The following is a 20113-nucleotide window of genomic DNA, read 5'->3' as shown; positions in this document are numbered from 1 at the left end:
CGATGCATAGTTTTAGTTGCCCATTTACCAAATATTACACAATTTCTAAATGATTTCAAAACTATGCTGAAGTCATGCTAATCCTATACATTTATACACATCATTTGCATACATTGTTCAGAACAGAGTACTTGAGGAATTCTCAAAAATTACAAGCTTTTATAGCTAATATTTAGAAATATGGCTTTGAATCTGCATTGTTATGGAGAAAACAACTAGTAATTAATTTGGGGAATAGCCAGCTGTCTTTAAAAATCAATAACTGAGCCTTTCAACTGCATATGCATTTTATATTATTTATGCACATATTACTTAGGTTTAAAGCTCCATTTAAAAAATAAGTAGTTACAGAAGCCAATAAATTTAGACCCCGGAAACATTTACTGAGCACCTGGGCTGGTATAGACTGTTATGTTGTCCAATCCTCCTAACCCTTAGTGAGATATTATCGTTTATGGACACATTATTACTGAAGAAGAAAGATGATTAAGAGAACTCACAACAGTCTTCATACTGTAAAAACAGATTTCCCTGGCCCCAGTATAGACATTTTGGGCCCAATGTCAGAAGAGAAGTCTAGACTTATCAAATTCTAGAGTAGTTTAGTATGGATGGAGACAAGGATAATCGGTGTAAGACAGAAAGATCAGAATCACTGCTTTGACTTGTTCCTGGGCACAATATCTATTATAGTTTTAACTTCAAAAATGGTAATGAAAGGTATAATTTTTAATGTTTATAAAAGTTGGGGACTGGGGTTGTGGCTCAGTGGCAGACTGCTTGCCTAGCATGTGTGAGGCACTGGGTTTGATTCTCTGCATCACATATAAATAAATAAAAAAATAAAGGCCCATTGACAACCAAATATACATATATATTTATATATATATGGTTTTTAATATATATATATTAATATATATGCTTTATATGTATGTGTGTGTGTGTGTGTGTGTATATATATATATATATATATATATATATATATATATATAAATAAAAGTTGAACATCAGCTAAAAATACTTTTAAAACACTGATCAGTTAGAAGGCTCTTTCCAGAGGAATGGGGTAGAGTGTGGGAGATGATTAGAGGTCAGCCAGGGCCGCTGGGTAGAGGAGGAACTTCTAGGTTCCATAGCACAGTAAGACAAGTAAGGTTGACAATTAACTGAATATTTCAAAATTCCTATAGAAAGGATTTTGACTGTTCCCACCAAGAAATGATGCATGAGATATGCTAATCCACCCATCAGATCACTGCACATTGTAAGCTCCTACCAAAATGTCACTCTGTACCTTACAAATAAGTGCAGCTGTTCCCTATCAATTAAAAAGGAAAGCTAAATTTTAAAAAGTAGCTTCCTTCCAAATAAAAAGTGTTCCCCAGGACAGTTTGCTCCATGGTGGTCAGGCGGCATCTTTAGAGCAGGACAAGCTCAGGCCCTGCCTTCCCACTGGGGCAGCGCCTGGTCCCTGGAGGCCATGACAAGGCTCCCCTGCTAGGCAGGCCCAGGTGCAGTGCTCAGAGGAGCTCAGCTGGGCTCCACCTTGCTGGTCTAGAAGGCATTGCATGTGCAGAGCCTGCAAGCCGGCCTGGGGCAGATGAGGGCAGGGGCCTGGGTGGGTCCCGCCCTTCTGTGGGGAGGGTTGGAAGGCATCCTGCAGCCTCACAGTAATTAAGAATCCTCACAGATATTGGATACCTGGACATGGACATGATAATAAATACACGATGGTTGTAAACTCACTACCCAAATGAAATACTTACCCGTGGACCCGTGACTCTGCCCAGTTCATTTAAATTGCACGTGTGTGTCTGCATACTGTTACTGGAACCCTCACCAAGTGGTGTTATGGTTGTTAGCTTATCAGTGTCTGTGATTGCCCAAGAAATGGAAGGCAAGGTTTATATCATCTAATTGCATTGCCTCTAGTGTTTTATATCTAGGGAATCTATATATAGTTCATTAATCTCATAATTACTGTTCAGCCTTCAACATCACCATTGTTTTTCTCTTTCCTTTCTTCCTCCTTCCTCCCCAATTCCTTCTACCTTCCTTCTTTCACTCTTCTTACCACCTTTCTGTCCACACATATGAAGAACAGCTATCACTTACTAAGGACTCTAATGTGCTTTAAGTATATCATGGTGACAAAAAGCAGAATTCATGAAATTTATCATGAATTGTGGAAAGATTAATTAATTAATAAAAATATGAAAAAATATAAAATCGCAACAGTGTTAAGTGCTATAAAAAATCTACTGGGGATAGAGATGTGGCTCAGTGGAAGAGCCTTTGCCTACCTTGCATGAACTCCTGGGTTTGATCCCTAGTACCACAAAAGAAAATAAATAAAAATAAAAGTAAACAAGAAAGAAAGAGACATTACTGAGGCCTTAGGAAACACGAAGCCAGTCACTGTGCTGGAGTGGACGTGAGGGACCCTGACTGAGAACGTCTTTCTGGCTTGGACATGCAGACCGTGATGGGAGAAGTGAGGAGGGGCCGGAACAGGGGAAGGGCGTAAAGAAGGTCCTAGTCCAGCCAGGAAGGCTGGTATCCCAAGGGCATTTGGTAGGAGCCCAGGAGGCTTCAGCATTAGGGAATAAACCAAAGGAAAGAGGGTAGGAGAAAGCGCCAGAGAGAGCCCATGCCACTGAATGCTATGGTTTGGGATGTGAGGTGTCCTCCAAAAGCTCACGTGTGAGACGGTGCAAGGAGGTTCAGAGGAGAATGATTGGGTTGTGAGACTCTAAACCCAATCAGTGATTTAACCCCCTGTTAGGGATTAGCTGACTGGTGACTCAAGTGGTGGGGTGTGGCTGGCTGGAGGAGGTGAGAATTAAGGCTCAGCTTTGGGCATACATTTGTATCTGGAGAGTGGAGTCTCTGCTTCATGATCATCATATCAGCGGCTTCCCTCTGCCACACATTCTGCATGATGTTCAGCTCACCTCGAGCCCTGAGGAATGGAGCCGGCCTTCTATGGACTAAGACCTCTGAAACTCCAATAAATGCTTCCTCCTCTAGGATTGGGCTGCTCGGGTCCTTTAGTCACAGTACAAGAAAGCTGACCGAAACCGCTGTGTACACTGTTCCTGTGGGAAGGAGGGCAGCACAGCCCAGGGCTTGTGCCCAGCCCTGGCTGGTGAGACCTGGGGGGGACGGAAGGGAAGTCTGAGATGTGCTTAGAGGCAAACTGAGCAGGGCCTGGTGAGAAACTGAGGAGGAGAGCGGAAGGTCAAAACAGGGCCATGGGGCAGCAGCTAAGATCCAGGAAAAGGGGAGAGGTGCAGGAGGAAGGACAGGCAGCATGGGTGGGGCGTTGTTCAGGGGGTGGGTGCGGGCGCTGCTATTTCAGGGCCTGGCAAGAATGAGAAGTGGCTCGTTAGTCTATGAATGTATGGAGGGGTTGTCATAGCAGCATAGAGAAGGCACTCAAAGAATCTTCAGTTCCAAGTACCAGGAAACTGCCCTATGCCTGGGTCCCTGTCTGTGACCTCAGAAATGCTCAGAACGCCTCTCTTGGTGAGACGAGAGCTCGGTGTGCAAAGCTGAATCAGGCAATTATCGCTCAGCAATATGGGTCATCACTTCCTTATCTACTTTCTAGGACTGCTGTAAGGATCAAAGGAGATAATTTGCTTCAAAAACCACGCAGCCTTCTGCAAAGCAAATGGGAGGAATTGCTATCTATCAAACCCAGATGCAACCACAAAACAAATGATTCAATGCAGGCACACATTTCTCTTTTGTCTTTTGCTAGTTGTTTGATAATTTTGGAACTTTGTGTTTAGGAAACAATTAGACACCTTACTACACTACCCAAATGCAATGATTAGAGGAATGCAAGATTAGAAAACCGTGGCTTTCATTTAAAGAAAACAAAGTCCTTGAGTCTAGATACAGGCTTATTGACAGTAGAAAGCAGCTAAGGTGCTGTGGGTGGGTAGGAAGGACGGCAGCACGTGTCCCTGCACACTCCCTGAGTTTCTACAACCACTGCATGCCGACATGGTGGGAAAGGTTTTCTCGCTGCCCCCAGGTCTGTCCTGACCTCATTGCAGCCTTTGCAGCTGCTGCTGCCACCCACTTGGGCTTCCTTGTCTCCATGTGAATTCTCCAGGAAGCTGCAAGTCTGGTTGCCACCACAGGATTGCGATTCTCCTTCAAACCATGCTCTGCTCTGTTCTTGTATTGTTCTTATTTAATTTTCCCACATTCCTGGGACTTTGCAAAATTAAACATGTCAATAGTGATCAATTACCTCCTAAGAGGTAGAATTCAGATTTTCAAATCTGTCTTTCAAATGCCAAGGCATACGTTTTACTACATTCATTTTTTTAACTCAAAATTTCTGAAGTTGGTAATTCTTTTACGTTCCAACATTGTCCCTTCACAGGGCCTAAGGCTTCAGAGCAAGGGCAGTTGGTAGGGCATGATGGATGAGCATCGGGAAAGAGAGATTAGTGCCTAAGGTTTAAACCTGAAGGAAATAGAACCTATGTGAATTCTAGGTATTAGTCAACTCAGCTCCATAACAAAAGACCACACAGAGGACTTAGGTAATATTATATATCCGTCAACTCAAGCTGCCATAACAGAATACTGATTGTTTAATGTATACTACAGGTAGTTCCTGCTCCTACCTCCAGGTCTGCTTCTAATCCAGGATGGTGCAGATTCCACATTTCATTTCACTTACCTCTGGACAGAGTCTGCTCCAGGTTGGAAGGGGAGGTTTTTCCTGGGACACATAAGAGATGCGTACTGATGGTCATTCAGATACCTGTGCAAATAATCCCTGAGCGCTTATCCCCCTCCTTTGCTGAGCTCTGAGGGCCGTGGGGAAGGGATCACAGCAAGCCTGAGGCCTCCGGACAATGTGGAGATCAATTCCCAGGCTCTGACCCACAGAAATCCTGCTCTCTCCAGAGAGACTTCATCTCCTGACAGAAACGAAACTCTGCCCTTGATGTGAGCGCTGTGGTGCTCCAGTTGGGCTGCCTGCTCCACCTTGGATGATCTGAGCCAGCAGCACAATGGCGCCCCGGGCCAGGCCTGCTCCCCGCTGAAGGGATGACCCACTCCAGTGTTCGGGCAACTGGTGGGGTGCTCCTATGCTTTGATTTTAGTGCAACATGAAAAGGCAGGGATGAAAGTCTTCAAATATGGATTTTTCCTGGACACCTTCAGGCTAATATCCTCCTAGAGTGCAGAGGAAAAAAATATATATGTATGTCCCCAATAACGCTTCCTGACGCATGGTTCCTAAAAGGCAGGGTAAAATGGGTCTATTAATTAGATTGGACTCTGAAAACTGTTCCATTTTATAACCTTTTGGTTTAATCCGTCCTTTTTGAGACAAGCACTATTGAGGATGACATTATTTGCCTCTCTTGGAAGTGTCTGGGACTCGGGGGGGGGGTGACCCCTGTTTGGATTCTGTCCAGCCACATTCTGTGGACCTCACTTCTACTGTTCCAGGGCAGCAACTTTGCTGGGTATTTCTAGAACTGTCCCCGCAATTCTGGGAGCAAATGCTCATTTCTCTCCTCATGGGGAGTTGCCAGCTGATTCACAGGCAGATTCAGGGCCATAACGTGTTTCTGTAAAAAGTAGATGAACGGCGTCAACGGGGGTCCAGAAACAGAAGTGGACACGAGCCGGCCCTGTCCCCGGGGGCCAGCCGTGCAACCTTCACTGGTGCCCAGGAGGTTACTCAGTGACTGCAGTGGTGGGAGATGGGCCAGTTGTCTCCACCTCCAAGTGGGTGTGGGAGGACACGGCAGGTTCAGAGGAGGCTGCCCACGGGCTTTGTCCCCCTTAGACTCAGAGGGCAGCCTCTCATTGGCAGAGGCTCACAGTGCTCAGGTGCCTCTGGGGAAAGCTTGCTATTCACTGAGGTCAGTCTCCCGAACAATGGCAAATGGCAAATGAAGCCCAAGATGGTGCTGGGGAAGGTCCACTACTGTCCCTGGTGGGCTCAGGCAGGACATGTAAGACGATGCACAGGATTTCGGGGAGGTACTTCAGTGTGGGCAAATTAAAAATGATAGATCTGCAACATTTCCCAAATGAGGCAGCCTCCTTCCTATTTGTTGATGTCTTATGCTGGGATCAAGCCAGTATCCCTGGCTATAAAGAGCTTGTGCTAGCAGCGACACAGGGGACGTGTTTGACTAGGTGGGGCCATGCCTCTCACACGCTAACACATGGGCAGCTGCAGCATTTACAAAGCCTCAGCAGGACCTTCGGGAGGCCAGGCCTCTGACCCTTCTAGCACTTCTAGAAGCCTCATGAACATTGTGATCTGGCCCTAATACACATTTCTTCTTGAAGGTTCTCCCGAATATCTCTATTTGGATCATTCTCCTTCTAGAAAAATACTGCAACACCAACCTCCAACCCCTGAAGGTGAAAGAAACCCATGGAAAGAAGGTTTAAAAAGAAAAGCAGACATTTTCAAGTGGGTTGCTTCATACTTTAAAAATTGTACAAGCTTTGTTCAAAGGTTTATTTTCTGAAAGGAAATGCAGTGTCTTCCATAATGTGTCCAGAGTTTCTCTCTGGAGAAGAAAGGTGAAAAATCTCCAAGAAATCTCGCTGATGTGAGACAGCCATGAAGACTACTTGCTACATTTCCCTAAATCTAGGGAATTGAAAATGACTAAATTTTTTTTTCCCTCAAAGGAGGATAGATCATCTGCAAAATATAAAACCCCACTGGTAAATCTGAATTAGAGAATTATTTACAAACTGCAGTGTCCTTCCCAGGTCAACCAACCTTCGTGCAAAGATTTTAACAGATAAACCTAAAAGATAGCAGAGGCAAAATTCAACAACCTCAGCCTCACTGGCTGCCTCTTTAGGAAAGACAAAAGCCAGAGGAAAGGCATAGAGTGGTGAGACAGCCACACCATAGCTCTCGGGTTAGAAGGGAATACAGAGAAAACACTTGTACGATAAATGTATGATTTTGAAAAAAATTGAAGTGACGCTTCCAGTAGCTTAAAGAAGGAACTGAGTGAAAAATGCTGTGGGTTTTAAATAATTAAAATTGTCAGGTGAAATAATTACTTTATGTATATAGGAGCAATGTGAAAATGTTCACTCTGACGACTGCTATTCAACATTTTATTGGAGGTTTTAGCTGACACTTTGCGGCAAGAAAAAGATTTAAGAGTCATCCAAGTAGGAAGAATAAAATAAAATTCTTATTAGATGACACAAATGTCAATGTAGAAAATTTTGAAGGAATTACAAAATGTCTACCAAAAACCAAAGGATGTTGGCAACATTGTAAAATAGAAGCTTGATATTTTAGAAATTAATGGAATTTTTAAACAGCAATCATTGATTACAGATCAGATGTTTTTATGTTTTAAAAGTATCCTTATGCAACAGAATACTAAATCATGATGTACTTAGAGACATATCCAAGAAAATATATGAAAAATTTCAATGATGAATTATGAAACACTAATGGAAGAAGTCAGAGAAGAACTAAATAAATGAATAGACATATGACATGGTCCCATGTTCATTGATGGGACTATTCTCTCCAACTGTCACATCAGGTTTTTCCCAAATTGGTTTTTGGATCCAATGCACCCTATCAAACTGCTAGAAATGGACAAACTCACCTTAAAATGTGTATGGAAAAACAGGTACTAGAATATCTAGTGTTTTGAGAAGGAAGCTCTGAGTGGGCACACCCACAGGGACCTGCTTTGTCCTCTCATAGTTGAGGACATGAGTGTAACTGGACCTACATGATATTTCAGAATATCTTGCTATTTAGGCCATATTATTAGCAACCTTAATTCTATCTGCCACAATAACTCCCCTTTAACCACAAAGAGTAACACGTCTGTGGTGTCCAGGGATTAGGACCCGGACATCATTGGGAGGCCATTATTCTGCCTTCCATACTCAAAAGAGGCTAGACATTATTAGATGTTACTGAACAGTAGCTTAAAAACAAAATAAGATTCTACTCCACACTTGTTAGCATGGCTTATAGAAAACAAAAGCAAAGAAAACCTCACAAACCAAGTACTGCTGCTGATGCAGATCTCCTAGAATACTGGACATTGATAACAGAATAATGCACACTCATACAGCCATGTTAGAAGGTACTTGGGGCTTTTCTTCTAAAGGTAAATATATCTACCATGCTATCTTGAGGTCCCCTTCTAGGAAATCACTCAAAAGAAATGAAAAAGTAGATATGTATAAAATTACATGAGTATTCACGGCAACTTTATTAACAATAAAAATGAAAAACAGAAACACAAATTTCCATTAATATACAAATTGGCAACTTTATTGTGGTCTCTGAATCCAAAATGGAACATCACTGAATAACAAAAAGTAATGAATATTGATGTGGCTGTGTCCCTGTAGTATGCTGTTTTTAAGTCCTTGGGGTATAGACCAAGGAGGGGGATAGCTGGGTCAAATGGTGGATCCATTCCCAGTTTCCCAAGGAATCTCTGAAGTGGCACCCCCTTTCTCCACTGACAAGTCTTAACTGGGATTCTCTAGAAATCCTCACTATGGCTGATTTTGGGACTGTCAGTCAAAGAGTCTCTGAAAAATAGTCCAATGTAGATAAACTTCCTATTTCATGTTGCCCTGTTCACTTGGCCACTGGCCGGGAAGATACCAACACTCCAGGCGCTGGACGTCCCCTTACTAGTTTTTCACAAACATATCCAGTATAGTACTTTGAAAAATGTGCAAACAAGGCGTCAGGCCTGGAGCTGGAGTTTCACAGAGATGTCTACATTTTTAAGATAAGTTACAAATGGGCTCCATGGTAACAGCGGGCAGAGGGAGGAAAGAGAGGGGAGAAGAAGCTCTCCCCTTCTCAGGTGTTGTCCTTGAAGGGTTAACTTGCCCAGAACAGTGAGAGAAAAGCTGCTTTTATGTGAACTTCTGCAGACTGTGAACTTCTGAGCCCCTCCCCTTACACACTGGGTATAAAACTCTGAAACTCCCTGAACTCAGGGTTCAGGGGATTGATTGATTACAGCAAAGGCTGTACTCTCTGAACCTGGCTGCAGCCAAATAAAACTGTTTCCTGCTATCTTCGGTGGGTGCCTTGCCTCCTTTGTCCCTACAACATTTCCATACTGCTTTCCATATTGGTGGCACCAATTTGCAGTCCACTAGCAATGTATGAGTGTGCCTTTTCCCCACATCCTCTCCAACACTTATTTTGTTTGTATTCTTAATAGCTGCCATTCTGACCAGAGTGAGATGAGTAGTTTTCATTTGCATTTCTCTAATTGCTAGAGATATTGAACATGTTTTATATATTTGTTGATTGATTGTATATCATCTTCTGAGTAATGTCTGTTAGTCCTTGGCCTATTTATCGATTGAACTATTTGGGTTTTTTTTGATGTTTAGCTTTTTGTGTTCTTTCTATACCAGAGATTAGTGCTCCATCTGTAGGCTCTCTGTTTACCTCACTGATTGTTTCTTTTGATGAGAATAAGCTTATTAATTTTAATCCATCCCATTTATTGATTCTTGACTTTAATTCTTGCTCTATAGGAGTCTTATTAAAGAAGTAGGGGGCCTAATTCAACATGAGGGAGGTTTGGGCCTACCTTTTATTCTATTAAACAGAGTCTCTGGTTTAATTTCTAGGTCCTAGATCTACTTTGAGTTGAGTTTTGTACATGGTAAGAAATAGGAGTTTAATTTCATTTTGTTGCATATGGATTTCCAGTTTTCCCTGCACCATTTGTTGAAGAAGATTTCTTTTCTCCAATGTACATGTTTATAGCAGCATAATTCATAATAGCTAAACTGTGGAACCAACCTAGATGCCCTTCAGTAGATGAGTGGATAAAGAAAATGTGGTATATATACACAATGGAATATTACTTGGTAATAAAAGATAATAAAATCATGGCATTTGCAGGTAAATGGATGGAGTTGGAGAATATAATGCTGAGTGAAGTTAGCCAATCCCAAAAAACTAAGTGTCAAAAGTTTTCTCTGATATAAGGAGGCTGATTCATAGTAGAGTTGGGAGGAGGAGCATGGGAGGAATAGATGAACTCTATAGGGCAGAAGGGTGGCAGGAGAAGGAAGGAGGCAGGGAGTAGAAAAGATGGTGGAATAAGATGGACATCATTACCCTAAGTACATGCATGAAGACACAAATGGTTTGAAAATACTTTGTGTACAACCAGAGACATGAAAAATTGTGCTCTATATGTGTAATATGAATTTTAATACATTCTGCTGTCATGTATAACAAATTAGAATTTTTTTAAAAAGTTTTAAAAAAAAGAGAGTAGAAGGGACCTACTTGGACCTATCACTCAGTTTCAACAAGGATAATTTAAAAAAAAAGGAATGAACAGGGGCAGATGGCGTGGCAGGATGCTAAGCAGGATAAACCCTAACAGAATGGTGTGCATGCATTCACCGGCCCTTGGGCAAAGGCATAGCTAGAATGAAAGTCAGAGCCGGAGGGCTGCAGCTCCACCGGGAAAGTGGACAACAGGGCCACTTTGCGGTGCAATGGGGAGGTTTTGTGCCTTCACTGTGGAGTTGGATGCAGGTTGCTTGTCCTTTTCAAATCTCATAAAACTATTTATCTAAAATGGGTGAAGATACTCTTTGTAAATTAGCCATCAATGAGTGGAAGTTTTGTTGAAGGTGAGAAAGGGAAGGCAGTGGAACATGGAGATCTGGGGAGGGGTCCAGGCTTGTCACTCGGACAAACAGAGGGGACCTGGAAGAGCTTTGTACACACTGGCACAATGGAGGGGGGGCAGGGGTGTGGAGTGTAGGCCCAAGGGCAGATATAAACTGACACTTTTCTACCTACAAACTAATATTCACACTTTGAAACTAAACATAAGAATTTAAATAAAATGGGACAAATGAAATGATTAGATATTATTTTTTTGAATGCTTAAATTAATGAATGTACCTCAAACAAATTCCAAACACAGTCACAATATAACTCACATAAAGAGATACTTGTTATGTTTTATATGCATTGTGCTTAATAATGTCTGGATGGTTTTTTTTCCACAATGAGGATCTCATAATCGCCATTCTTCAAACTAGAGAAATATTTGATTGTTTCTATAGAACACTGGCATTTGAACATTAATATAAAATGAAATTTTGTATTTCTTTCTCTCTTTTTTTTTTGTTTGACAAAAAACAAGCACCTGTTAATCAAATCTGGCAATCTGAGGGACTCTGGAAAAACCCTTGTTAGCAGTAACAGAAATAATACTTTAGTGTTCCCTGAAAGTCCCCAAGGTAGTGCCAAGAGGCACACCGCTCCCAGGGCCTCAGGGAGAGGGGGAGCAGGTGGGCCACTCCTTACCCTAGATGCACAGGGCCCTGCAGGAGCAGTCAGCAGGGGGCTCCACATGACTGGCCAGCTTGGAGCTTTTGGTGGTGACCTTGTAGTATAGCTCTGTCAGAAGAGTGTTTTCCTGATCCTAACTGCTGGAACCAGGAGAAGAATTCACCTTCTCCAATCCTGGGGCCTACGGGGATCAGCTTTCCCAGGTCTGTAACAAGGAAGTGATTGGTAGGGAGTTTGGATTCTGGTAGAACCCCAGGATATTTATACTGATGCAGGTAAGACCTTTCTGGGAATCTGAGGTGCCCATACTAGGGCCCAGGCTTTCACTGGGCCTAGAGCTCTAGATACATCACGACACACCCTTCAAGTCTTGCGAAGATTCCTCTAGAGGAATAAAACACACCTGCACCTCCTAAAAGTTCACTGTCCCTTCACCTTTAAGATACAGCCCTGGGTGCAGAGGCTGTGGTATCACCGAGAGTCCTACCCTCTGCTCCTGTGTGCAGACAGGTCCTGAGGAGTGAGAAGCCAAGCACTGGCCGCTGTGGTCCCTGCTCCCCTGGCCAAGAGCACCCACCTCCCCCAGTTGCCCCAGAGGGTCTCCCCAGGACACCACTGCAGCCACATTTCTCTGTGCTCAGGAGCCCCCTCCTCACTGTTCTCAGCCACTCTGAGAAGGAGGGCGCTGTCCAGGTGGGGTGGGAGAGCACGCTGAACGGAACTCCCCAAACACACGCTCCTTCGCTTTTCTTTCATTTCTCTCTTGATTATTTTTGTCCAACTCGTGGTGAAATAAACCCTGCCACCTGTGTGTCACCACTAGGACAATGTCCTGTGACACAGGTGGATGAGACAGGGGCTTGCTGCTCCGTGAGCCTGGGTCCCCGGGAGAGAAGGGGTGGGCCTCCCTCAGGGGGAATAATGGAGCAGAAGGTGTGTGCGACAGGCACTGCCTGGGATTTCAAAGTGCAGCTAGAAATGTTCCCCAAAATAGAACACAAAGAAAGCTGCGGCCAAAAGGGGCTACATTTTTGAGGAACAGGATGTGAGAATTAGCAGCAGTCAAGACTGACATTGTTGGGCATGCGAGTCACATGGTGACATTGGCATTTGCCAGGGGACCAGTGAATCTATGTGCAACCCCCAGATGGGCCTGTCACCATCCGACAGCAGCGTCCACAGAAGCCTCCCAGCAGAAAACAAAGAAATTAGTGTTATTAAAAGAAAAGTGTGTCAGCGTGGTCTTTTGTGAAACCTAATTCTTTTCCTCAGCAATTTCAGGGACAATGCTGTTCCTATAAACGGCCCCGTGCTTTGCCTCATTTCCTCTTACTAATTTAGTGCACCAGTATTTTTAGAAACCACTTATTTATCTACAAAGTAAGGTTGTTTATTAAATTTGTTATGAATTATAAAAAATCTTGTAGCATAAATTTGAAAACATGTCATTATTTGAAACCATTTATATATTTATTTGGGGTTTTGGGTCCTTTGAAATTTTCACATTTATGGCAATCTATTAGGAAAAAAAGAATATTTAATTGATGAGTGCTTTCCCATTCCCCCATTATTTTTCCCTAATATAAAATGCAAACACACTGGTGTCATTGACTCGTGTATGTTCATGATGGGTTTGTTCATGGACTATGAACCTCCTTCACAGAAGTTGTGTGGGACAAATCCCAATGGCACCGTGGATCAGTAGAACCACCCAGCTGCCGATAAGTGCACAGGCTGAAGCAGCCACTGGTCTGTACATACCCTGCCCTTTCACACCGACTCCTTGATCGCCACACTGGCTTTGGATTTCAGAGTCTTGACCCCCCTAGTACTCACTGGACCTTCATGACAACACGTTTTCAAATTGCCGAATGTTTTCTTTGATATAAGGAGACTGGTGTAAATTCTTTAAAATTATTCTAGTCATTCCAGCCCTTTGCCTTCCCATGTAAATTCCCAGTGGGGCTGGGTTTCTAATGGAACTGAAGTTGTTGTGTATCAATGTTGAGAGCATTAATATGTTTACACGCGACTCTTCATTTGTTAGATTTCTTTAATCATGTCTTCAGTGTTTGCTAGACTTCCACATAACTGGTTTTGAACTATTTTAATGGCACTGAATATTTTATTTTTCTGTCCAAGTTGCAGCCTTCCTGAGATCATATATTAGTTACAGGGGTTTCTTTCTAGCTTTGGGGGTTTCTGCACAGTGAGTCCTGTCTTCTGTAGGTATGCACGATTCATATCTTTCCCTCACATCAGTGTGGCTCTATTTCATCTTTTACAGCACTGCATTGTTTGAAAATGTCTTCACGTGCTGGACGAGGGTGTGGACAGTGGGCTTTCATTCTTTTTCCAGGCTTAGAAGGAGCACATTGAGTTTTTCACCATTAAGAATAATTCTAACCACATAAAACTTTAGTAGATACTCTATCAATTTAAGGAAACCTTCTTTGATTCCCAGTTTGCTAAATATTTTATCCTTAATAGATATTGAATCATGCCAAATATATTCTTCATTGATTGATACTATTTTTATGATTTGCATAATTTGTAGTCATCAGCCTGTTAATATGGAAAGGTGCATTGACCGATTTAAAAATGACTGAAGTGATCATTGCATAATATAACATTAACCATTTTAAGGTGAACAAACCAATGGCCTCATTCAGGATGGGAAACACCACCTACTTCTAGGTCTAAGACTCTTTAGCATTATAAAGAAAATCAGGCCTCTCTGGGTAGTCACTCTCCTTTCCTGTAGGAAATGGCCCCCTGGGTCCAGGACAGACCTGTTTGGACATTTTGCACCTAGGAGCCAAACACTGGGTGTTAGTGCCCTGCTTCTTTCAATTAACATAATGTTCTCAAGATTAATCACTACACAGATTTTTTTTGGGGGGGTGGGGGGTGGGGGTAAATGTTGTGCTGAGGATTGAACCCAGTGCCTCACACATGCTAGGCAAGTGCTCTGCCATTGAGCCACAACCCCAGCCCCAAGGCACTCTTTTTATTTATTATTTTTTATTTTGTGACAGTGTCTCTCTAACTTGCTGAGTGGCTTGCTAGGTTGCTGAGACTGGCCTTGAACTTGTGATCCTCCTGTCTCAAGTCTCCAGAGTCCCTGAGATTATAGGTCTGAGCCACTACGTCGGCCATGGCTTCTTGTTTCATCAGCATTTCATTCCTTTGCATGTCTGAATTGCATCCGGTTGCAGGGGTGTGGCACTTTTAGGTCATCTATCAATTCTTTTGTTGTTCTATTCTGCATCTTGTTCATCTCCACTGGATCACTGGATCCTCTAGTATTTTCCTCCACCCTTGAGCTTGGGGCTTAGTTTTTTCTTGCTCTCTTTCTTGGAGAGGGTCCCCCTCTGTGTGGGTTGGCAGGCACATGGTGCGCCATTGGAGCGCGGCTTTCAGGAGTGCATTAGGTGCGCTGTGCCCCTGTTTTCATTCATCTCTGGGTGTCTCCTAGTTCCTTCAAGGTTTCTTCTTTGGCCCACGCATTGGCTTACTTTTTAAGTGGTTGCCTCATCGACACGAGGTGTGGTTCTCCTGAGTTCCTTTTCCTGATCAAAACGTTGTTGTTCCGTTTTGATGGAGAAGACAGCCGGTTCCCTTGACCTCTGTCTTCACTGCGCTGCTGGTCTGACCTGGAGCGTCCCATGGTTGGTGCCTGTGAGGACAGCGCCCGCCTGTCCCTGGGTGCTGCGTCCCCACAGGTGCACCTCTCCCACTGGCTGGGTGCTGCTCACGCTGGGGTCCTTCCCACTCTCCCTGGGTGCCGCTCATCCAGCTGTGACTGTCCCTGTGCCCCTGGCCTGTGCTGCCTGCTCCACGCCTGTGCGCCCCGCAGCAGCCTCTTCTCGGTTCACGCCCCTCTCCCTCAGTTCCTCTGGGTCTTGCGTCATTGCTGCGTAAAGGTCGATTTTGTCTAACTTTAGTGTTGCCCCCAGCTCTCTGGGTTGACTGTTCACATTGAATATCTTTTTCTGTACTTTTAGTTTCAACCTATTTGTGTTTGGGGGTACAAAATTAGTCTCTGAGAGACAGCACGAAGTTGGACCATGTTTATTATTTTTTAACCTATTTTTTTTTTCATTCTCTGACTCTTGAATGGAACCTATTCACACTAAAAATAACCTAGTTTAAAGGACGAACTTGCATTGACATTTTGCTCTCAGTCTTGCGTGCTTTGGTTTCCACCACTGCCGATTTGTGCTCGATATTCTGAAACACACCATTTCAGTTTCTCTCTCAGAGCCTTTTGTATATTGGTTTCAGTTATTTTCTTGGTGTATGCAGTGGGGGATTACAATTCACATTGAACATTACAGCAATCAAGTTAGAATTGATACTAATATTCTTTACTAAGTATACAAATTCTGATTCAACACAGCCCCAAACTCCCCTCTTAGTTGGAAGTAAGGCAGATTGTCTTTATACATTATGTTGCCATTAAAACACGTTTACAATTACAGTTTTATGTATTGTATTTTAAACCATACAGAAAAAAAAAAAAAGAAATATGACATGCAGTGATAGCAAACCTCATCTTTACCTATGTAGTTGCCTTTATTGGAATTTTTATTATTTGTTTATTTTATTATTAAGTTTTGAAATGCTTTTCTAATGTTCTTTTGTTTCAGACTAAAGATTTCCCATTAGTATTTTTTATAGAATTCCAGCTTTTGCTTATTTGTGAAAGTCTTAATTTCTGCATTTTGAAATGGAACTTTTCTGGCTATTTTTGATTCAGTACATGCTTCCGCAGTTGTTTCTGATGAGCACTTTGCTGTGATCTCCCAGGAAGGAGGCACTTCCCCCTGTTGCCCTCAACCTTCAATCTTTCTCTTTCCATGACGTGACTGCATCACTCCTGGGGTGGTCTGCCTTAGGTTTCCACTCCCTGAGTAGCTGAGCTATTCGGTACTTTTTTTTTTTTTTTTTGATTTAGCAAAAAACTTTAATGAAAATACTACTCTATTTTTTTAAAATACTATACTTTTTTTCCATGTTTGTTTTTTAAATTTTTAAATTAATATTTATTTCATCAGTGATATTAAAAATATTTTTTCCATTTACATCATTCATTATTTATGTGATTCTTTTGAGTATTATATTCTTTTATGTATTTATTTATTTTTTAAATCTTTTAAAATTTATGTACGACAGTGGAATGCATTACAATTCTTATTACACCTATAGAGCACAACTTTTCATATTTCTGGTTGTATACAAAGTATATTTACACCGATTGATTTGTGTCTTCATACCTGTATTTGAATAATAATGGCCATCACATTCCACTATCATTAACAACCCCATTCCCGCTCCCTTCCCCTCCAACCTTTCTGCCCTATCTAGAGTTGGTCTATCCCTCCCATGTTCCTGATCCCTATCCCACTATGAATCAGCCTCCTTATAGCAAAGAAAACATTTGGCATTTGTTTTTTGGGGATTGGCTAACTTCACTTAGCATTATCTTCTCTAACTCCATTTACCTGCAAATGCCACGATTTTATTCTCTTTTATTGCTGAGTAACATTCCATTGTGTATATATGCCACATTTTTTTTTATCCATTCATGTATTGAAGGGCATCTAGGTTGGTTCCATAGTTTAGCTATTGTGAATTGTGCTGCTATAAACATTGATGTGGCTGTGTCCCTGTAGTATGCTGTTTTTAAGTCCTTTGGGTATAGACCGAGGAGAAGGATAGCTGGGTCAAATGGTGATTGCATTCCCAATTTTCTAAGGAATCTCCATACTACTTTCCATATTGGCTGCACCAATATGGCCCCACCACCAATATGCAGTCCCACCAGCAACGTATTAGTGTACCTTTTCCCCACATCCTTGTCAACATTTATTGTTGTTTGTCTTCATAATAGCTGTCATTCTGACTGGAGTGAGATGATATCTTAGAGTAGTTTTGATTTGCATTTCTCTAATTGCTAGAGATGATGAACATATTTTCATATATTTGTTGATTGATTGTACATCTTCTTCTGAGAACTATCTGTTCAATTCCTTGGCCCATTTATTGATTGGGTTATTTGTTTTTTTGGTGTTGATTTTTGAGTTCTTTATATACCCTAGAGATTAGTGCTCTATCTGATGTGTGAGGGGTAAAAATTTGCTCCCAGGGTGTGGGTTCTCTGTTCCCCTCACAGATTGTTCCTTTTGCTGAGAAGAAAATTTTTAGTTTGAGTCCATCCTATTTATTGATTCTTGGTTTTAATTCTTGAGCCACAGGAGTCTTTAAAAAAAAAAATTTTCCTTCCACCTACCTTACCCTGCTATTATACCCCCCTAGTGGAGTTTTCGTTTCAGTTATTGTGCATTTCAACTCCAGGATTCCCACTTGGTTCCCTTTCATAGTATCTGAGTCTAACCAACTTTATGTGTTGGTTCCCCCATCATTCTTCCAGTTTGCTTCACCTCTTGCTCCATGATTTCCTTCACTATTTGACCATATTCTAGATGATGGTTTAAGTCTATGTGCGTACTTTTTCACAGACAATCTGTGTGGATCTCTTCTATACATGGGTCATATTTTATTTGAATGCTTTGTTATTTGTGTTGAAACCTGGAGATGTTCTTTGTTTCAGCTTATGGTTTTCCCATTAGTATTTTTTATTATAATTGATATTATAAGGTGGCAACTGTGGAAAATCAGCCTTTTCTCCTCTTTAGGAATTGTTCTGGGGCTTTGTTCCTTTTCGTTGACTTTTCTAAGCTATTTTTAAAAGTCCATACATTCTCCATGTCTGTTCCTTGAAATCTTTGTCCCCTACCTTGTGTTCAATCAGTGTTTTGACACTGGCTTCCAGAGTGAGGGTGAGCTTCAGGAGGGGCATGGAGAAAGTGAAAAAGAAAAGCCACCGGCACTCCTCTCCGCGGCTGCCTCCTGGCCGAGGTAGAGTGTCATGGAGGATGGTGGACACTCTCCCTGTGGCGGGCCCCTCCAGGCTCCACACTCTGCAGGGCCTCTCTCTTCTCGCTGCACCAAGTGCATTCATCAGCCAGGGAGGAAAGATGGCGGACTCCCAGGCCTTCTCTGAGAACCCGGTGCGTGCGACTCGCGGCTTCTCACTTCACGCAGTCCTGTGGATGCTCTCATTTCCCACGTCCCCTCTCCCAGCTCTTCTTTATAGAGTTGCTGCCACCATCATCTTTTGCCCCAGCTGGTTTGGTGGTTGCTCTTCCTCTCAGTGGTTCTGAGGAATGCCCGCCTATTCTGCCCTGCGTTCTGGATTAGATGAACTGTGTGATCCAAGCTTTCAACTAAACTTTAAAGGTGACCTCCCCATTATGTTCTCCCATGGCCAACGCCACAGTTACTTGCACAAGAGTTGCTGGACAGTTAATTCAATTTTTATTTCTCCTTAAAATGTTAATGTAAGGAAATATTACAATTGGACCCTTAGATTCTAATCATCTCGGGTTTTGCTTTAATTAAAAATAGACACAAGCCAGAATCCATGCCTGTAGCTTCACATTTCCCTTCCACATAGACAGTCACTTTACCTCAACATTTGCCTCCCAATCTCTGTCTTGTCCTGCTACTCCAAGGCCACTTCCAAAGCTTCAGAAGGAGGGCTGGGGGCAGGTGGCCCTTTGGAAGCCAGGAGGCATGTCCATGTGCCAAGTGCCTGGGTCGCCTGGTTTTCAGATACTGGTTGGTCATCTGTTGTCCTTGAGGTAGAGGGCTAGTGTGGCCAGAGACCGCCTTCAGAGTTATCTGCCTGTGTTCCCAGAGTGGACTGAGAAAGCAGCCTCCTTGCTCAAGAGATGAACACACCGAGAAATAGGCAAAGTTCTAAGGCAGAAGAGCATCATCGAACAAAAGCCCAGGCCACACCTTACCAAGGAGAGTGCTGGTCCCTTCAGTGGGCAGGCATGGCAGGTGGCCTTCCTCCTGTAACTCTTGAACTAGAGCCACCTCCTTTCTTCCCTTTCCCCAGTGAGTGCCATGCTGTCCCTGAAAGAGCACAGCATCGTGCTTGCTGCCTGGGGCACCTCACCCCCAGGGAGAAAGGAAGGATCCAGGCTCCGCATTCTCACCTCCCTTTCAAACTCGGCAGATGACTTGCTCTACTCCCCCTAGAACAGAGAGCTTGAGAGGGGTGGAGAGAGGCCGGCGGCTCTCCACACAGGTGGAGGCACACCCGGCCCCTTTCTGTCTGTTAGGTACAGGGCTGTATTTGAGATTTGCCTGAGCTGCTGCCTGAATGAGTTCCTGAGGAAGATTCTAGATAGACTGGGATGCCTGGATCCAGAAGAGTCCAGAAGAGTAGCTCACAGAGGAGACTACAGAGAAAGCAACAGACATCATAGGAAGTGGGCCAAGTTCAGGTAAAACTGGCTGCTGAGTAGACAGGAAAGGGCAGCTGCGGGACAGATGGGAGTCATCTCTGACCTGGTGACCGTGGTCGATTCCCAGGCAGATGTGAGCTTCTCTGGAGCTGAAGAACCTGCTGTGGGTAGGTGAAACCTGCCCCGCCCTCCACCGTCCTCCATGACACTCTACCGTGGGGAGAGTGGCCACTAAGGAAGGTTTCCAGAATAACATTACAGAAAATTTAAGTCTTCTTCAGGATCCTAAAAGTACAGCCCTTGACAAAGACCAGTTCCTCGGCAGTGCCTCCACTGGGATTCACAGTGATATTTGGCTGCTGTGGGGTGCCAGCACGATGAGTTTGAATATGGATTTCCACCCACACTTCTTCCACCGTCTGTGTTGTGATTA

This window comes from Callospermophilus lateralis, chromosome 4 (assembly GCF_048772815.1).
Source record: "Callospermophilus lateralis isolate mCalLat2 chromosome 4, mCalLat2.hap1, whole genome shotgun sequence".
NCBI lineage: Eukaryota > Metazoa > Chordata > Mammalia > Rodentia > Sciuridae > Callospermophilus > Callospermophilus lateralis.
The sequence above is the reverse complement of the archived record's forward strand: the minus strand, read 5'-3'. Positions refer to the sequence as shown.